The following is a 5,795-nucleotide window of genomic DNA, read 5'->3' on the forward strand; positions in this document are numbered from 1 at the left end:
CAGTCCAAAAAAAAAAACAAGAAGAAGAAGCATTTTCTTTGGTTCTTCAAGGTAAATACCATCATTTCTCTCTAAGGCAGCTTCTTGGCTTCGGCATTTGAAGTGTGCCTGCTTTGCTTCATGAAATAGTAAACCTGGCCTTTTAGTGTGCTAAGTTGGAGGATCTGCATGATTCAAAGATGAGCAAAAAGCATTTGCTCTTTCCAGCTCATACTTCCCTAGAAAACCTCTAGGGTTTACTCCTTACTCCTAAAGATTTGTCCTATGATTGACATGCCAATAATAGCACAGACTGTCCTCCTGTTAAATACCGAGCTAAGTGTTTGACTTTTATTATCTCATGAAATCCCGACAGAGCTTTGTGAGCAAGGGAGTGTTTTCACTGGATGGATGAGGACACTGAAGGCCAGAGTGGAACCCTGGATTTGAACTCAGGCCTTTCACAGACTCCACCAGCTCTGTAGACTTCTGGGGGTTCAGACACTAGAGTTCCTCACCAAGCTTCTCCCGGAGCCCCAGTGATTTTTTTTTTTTTTTTTTTGGCTGCTTAGATATGCAGTTTGGTTGGTGAAAGGGTTACAGTGCAGAAGGGGATTGTCTGCCTCAAGAAAGGAGGTATTGAGCATCAAGGGAGAGGAGCTGGTAGTGAAGCAATAATAATGGCCTTTTGTTGATACATGGCCCAAAATGGGCCTTCCTGGATGTGACTTGGGGCACTTCTGTCTCTTGCCTCTTTGATTTCAACTGCACTCGAAAATTCCGCCAACACATCGAGCTCCTCCTTATGTTCCGATGGTCACCATTGCTGTGACTCCTACTGGAAAGGGTGCCCCTCTTCTTCCCCTACCCACCATCAGGGCTCTGCCTCCTTACCAAGATGAAGGTTCCTGAGGATGACCAGTCCCCTCCTGCTAACCCAGGTCACATGAATCTATCAAATGCCCTCGCACATCTTATGCTGTAGGAACCCTGGTGGGGTTTTGTTGGAATCCACAGACGAGCCAGGGTGTAAGTCTTTAAAAAGACACCCGAGCAGTAGGAAATAACAGAAAGCGGGCTTCCTTGTAGCTCAGGACATCCAAAAATCTCAGAGTTGTAGGCAAAGCTGAGACTCTTGACCTGATAAGAAAAATACATTAGAAAAATGGCTTGATTAGGGATGAGGATTAAAAAAACAAAACCAAAAACAAACCCCCAAACCATGGACAGTTTTATTTAAGACATCCTTACTCTATCTAATCTTCAGACATCCTTTGTCACTGGCCCAAGCGTCCAGCTCCTGAGATAATCACAGAGGTGCATGCTGGATCTAGAAAACCAAATGGAAATGAAGCAATCCGGCCAGCTCTATCCCCAGAAGAGTGCGGTCTTTGTCACCTTATCTTAGGGGTCAGGCAGGCTGCATCCTTTCCACTTCAGCAATTTCTAGAAAGTTTGAGTTTCCTGGATCATTTTCCTATCCATCATTTCTTGTCCGGAGTGCTTACACAGTGACTAATCAAGAGAGAAATACCACGATTCCATTTCTGAACAAGGAATAAGGCTCAGAACACAGCAATTGGAGCTGTCAGTTGAGGTTGGGTTCTGCCATTACATTCTTTATTCTTTACACATTTTTTTTTTTTTTTTTTTTTTTTTGCTAGTGCACACTGGAATCACCGACCATCAATTTTAGGAGACACACAGATTTCAAGCATCCAGAGCATGCCACCATTTAAAAAAAGATTCTCTGATCTGTCTTATGGAGTTTTGTTTTCGGTTGTGATCGGAACTCCTAATGAATCTCTTGCAAACATGGAGTTGTGGAAAAGAACTCAGCAGAAAAGCAATTAAGGGGCTCTCGGTGATTGGTTTTCCCATTAACCAAGTCTATCTAGATCACTAAGCCAGCTGTGGCCACAGCCTATTTAATAACTTTCTTTTCATTTCCTGATTTCTTACTCAGTTTCTCCTGCACTTTTCATTCCTGGGCAGGCTGGATGTCTTGATGGCTATTTCTGTCCATATGCTACTTTAAAATAATCCCATGTGGATTTGTGTTGAAGGCAGCCCTTGGAGTTGGTTTCCTGGGCCGGAAGTTATCAATGATGGAAACCGGTGTCACCAAAGACTGGGATAAATTATGAAGGGGGAAAAAACCAAACAAACAAAAAAAATAGATCCCTCCTCCAGCATGGTTCAATAGGGTGCTGAAGTGATACGTTTTGTTTCTAATTAAAAAGAAATCTTTCCCCACAAAGGCCCCTTGTGCGGTGAGGCACAAGAGGGCAGTGTTACGTTAAATTACGTGAAATTAAACTTTATGAAGATGTGATTAGTGGTGGGAACCTGGAGGGATTCGATTCATCTTCTCATTGGAAATGAAACTTCTGGGCAGGTGGTGGTGAGCATGTGGACTAATACAAGAGGAGAGAGCAGAACCCACCTCCAGGGTGCGAATCTGTGGAGGGAGCTTCACGACATTAAATAATGGATGATAAGTCATCCGCTTTAAGGAAATTGGTCCTCCACGATGAGCCATGGAGGGACTTTGCAGGCATAACCCTGCCACAATCCATTTTAAATGACCTTGGATGTTAGAAGTCTGGCTGATGGTTATAATTTGAGGTTGCTCTAGAGTGCTGTAGATAGGGGATGGATGCTTGAGATGAGAAGAGATTTAGTTAAGCAAAGTCGGCACCTCGGCACTCCAGGGTCAGTGCATGCCACCTGGGCAGCTGACGGCAGCACTCAAGCTCTGAAGCCCAGGAGGCATCCATGTCTTAGTTTGGGCAAGGTGCTCACCAAGGAGCAGGACTGGCCTCGAATCGAGCAACCGCCTTGACTTGGCTTAGTCTCTGTTATCTGCCCCCCAGCCAACTTCCGCCCCCTCCCTCCCAGTTCCTTAACAAGTCACTTCCTTTCCACATCTGTCGAAACTGGCCCCAAATGAAGCTATGATGTTTATATACATCGTACGCAAAATAAAATGGGGACAGCCCCTGCCGTAATGCTCAGCATACACTTGCATTATAATAATTAAGACAGTTTTATCATCACTATGACTATCCATCTATGACATGAAGGTTGTTCAAAATGTATTCAACTTTTATATGTTGAAGATGTTTTCTGCATCAAAACACCCTTAAAGGGCCTGCCGTTGCAGCTCAGTGGTAGAGCACTCGCCTTGCACGTGTGAGGCCCTGCGTTGGATCCTCAGCACCACATAAAAATAAAATAAAATAAAGGTATTGAGTTCACCTACAACTAAAAAAATTTTTTGAAACAACACCCTTAAACTAAAAAAAAAAAAAAAAGAAAGAAATTAGAAAGATTTTACTAAAATCTGGGTGAACCTGTAAGTGTAATTTATCACCCCTTGGGACACCTTTGAAAGTAAAAGGTGATGTTAATAATAATTACCATAGGACAATAGACCCAACTGGGATTAAGATGTCTGAGTCACACCAACATAATGGTCGGGTTTTACTGAAGCAGTAAATTCAGAGTTGAAACGCAGGGAGACAGACAGGGAGCTTTAGGACGTGAGCATGTAATGAGAGGTGGCTTTGGGAATGGAAGTCCTACCCCCATGGTTTTGGGTAGAAATAGCTCTCATCTCTAAGGGGAAAGAAATCCATAGCAATATATTGATCTCAATCCCTGGTCCTAATGCCATAGAGATGGGGCTTTACCTCTCGTCCTGGTCATCTTTTCTTCAGGCCAGTTCTCCTGACACCTAGTCTGGGTGGGGAGTTTTGCCTTAATTTGCTGGCACCTGTGGGGTGCCCTTTGCTGGCCTCACCAGGATGCAGCTGGGTCTGAGGAGAGGGTACCATTCAAATGTCACCCCCTCAGGGCAGGACCACCTGAGCCCTGGCCAAGCCAGCTGGCCTCTCTTGGTAGGAATCACAGAGTTTTTTTGTGTTGTTTTTGCACTGATTGTACTACATTTTGTGTGTTGCCCGAGGAGGGCAAGGACTCTTTCTCATTGATCTATGTTGCCAACCGATGAGGACAGTGCCTGGCACCGACTTTAGTGTCCTTGAATTAAAGAAGAAAGAAAACAGTGACTGGAGCCCTTGAAGAGTTACAAAGGGGGCCAGCCGACATGCGGGAAGGCACACAAGACTCTTCAAAGCGAGCCGTAGAACTTACAACTAGACACTGACTGAGCTTTTTCTGGGTGCCAGGCCACTTGACATTTTTATTGTACTTAATCTTTAGAACAAGACTCATTTTGGTTTTATAGGTAGGGAAACTGAGGCTTGGGGACTTGGGGACAGCTGGCTTTACTAAACTGATTTAGGTCAATGTTGAATGTTTCCAAAGAACTGATGAGGGAAATGCTGAGGGGTGACACAGGTGTAAGGCCACAATGTGGGTGACAGCAACTCTCATGTTACAACTAACAAGGTGCCACCCTTGGCCAAAAGTTCCATGGGCCTGTCCTTCCAAGAGATGCAGACTTACCCATCATGCTCTCTGCCTGTTCTTCCTCTGTTCCCGGGGAAATCTTACCTAGGCTCAATTTAGACTGAAGCTGACTTTTCCACTTTTAAATGTTTTCTCTTTTAGAGAGGTCACTTCTGCTACTTAAAAACAAACAAACAAACAAAAATCCAATACTGGCTTTGTAAGGGCCACTTCCCACACAGCCCCCTTGTGGAGTTGGTGCAGAGGGTTTTGAGTGGTTAAGAAAGATTCCCTGTAAGTAGTTTAGAGAAGCCATTTATATCTCTGATGGGTATGGCTGGTGAATTCACTTTAATTCCACTTTGTCCATTATAACTTCTCCTTGGAAACTTCCTAAGGACCAAGTATTTACCAATACCCCCCCTTTTTTTGTTTCATAGTTAGATTGAAAAGAAAGTGATCTATTTTACAATCTACCCTCCATTCATCTTCCCCTCTAGATCCCAGGAAATAGGCTAATAAAACAGGTTCTAGGATTTTGCAAAGATTCTTTCCACTGGTCCAATGTCATTTTAGGATACATTATGGGTGGTTAGAAAAGAAAGCAATACACTAATTGGAATTATTTTTCCATATTTTTAATAACATAGGTATCTTAAAAGCACATTATGTTTCACATTGGGCTACATTTTAATCCATGCTTTGAAACAACAATAACAAAATCAATATTTTTAGTTTGCCCTGAATGTGTGCCTAGATGCTTCTATTTGAGAATCATCTAGGAGCTGGCACTTAATATTTAAGGTGTCTGATCATTTGCAGAAGAGACTATATATGTATTTTTTTCTGCATTACATCTGTCTATTTATCAGAATGATATGGTTTTGCTGTTGTAACAAACATCCCCTGGATCTTAGTGCTGCATAACAAGAAAGTTTTATTATTTGCTTAGGTGTATGTGTGTTGGGTTTTTCTGAGGGCTGGTCTCAGGTCGTCCCCAGAGACCCAAGTGGAGAGGCTTCATCTTGATATGTGCTTCCTCAATCACTGCAACACTGGGAAGGGAGTCTAGAAAACAATCGATAGGCCTTCAGAGCTTCTTCTAAAAGTCACCCTAGGTCACCTCATAGGTCAAGACAACTTGCTTCTCCACTTCTTTTTTTTTTTTTTTTGGAGGTTGTGGGGTACTAACCCCATCCCAGCCCTATATTGTATTTTCTTTAGAGACAGAGTCTCACTGAGCTGCTTAGCACCTCACTTTTGCTGAGGCTGGCTTTGAACTTGCAATCCTTCTGCCTCAGCCTCCCGAGCTGCTGGGTTGACAGGCAGGAACCACCACTCCTGGCCGCTGTCCACTTCTAAATTCAAATAAATCAGGAAGTGTGAACTCCTCATGTGCC

Source organism: Callospermophilus lateralis, chromosome 1 (genome assembly GCF_048772815.1).
Source record: "Callospermophilus lateralis isolate mCalLat2 chromosome 1, mCalLat2.hap1, whole genome shotgun sequence".
Classification (NCBI taxonomy): Eukaryota; Metazoa; Chordata; class Mammalia; order Rodentia; family Sciuridae; genus Callospermophilus; species Callospermophilus lateralis.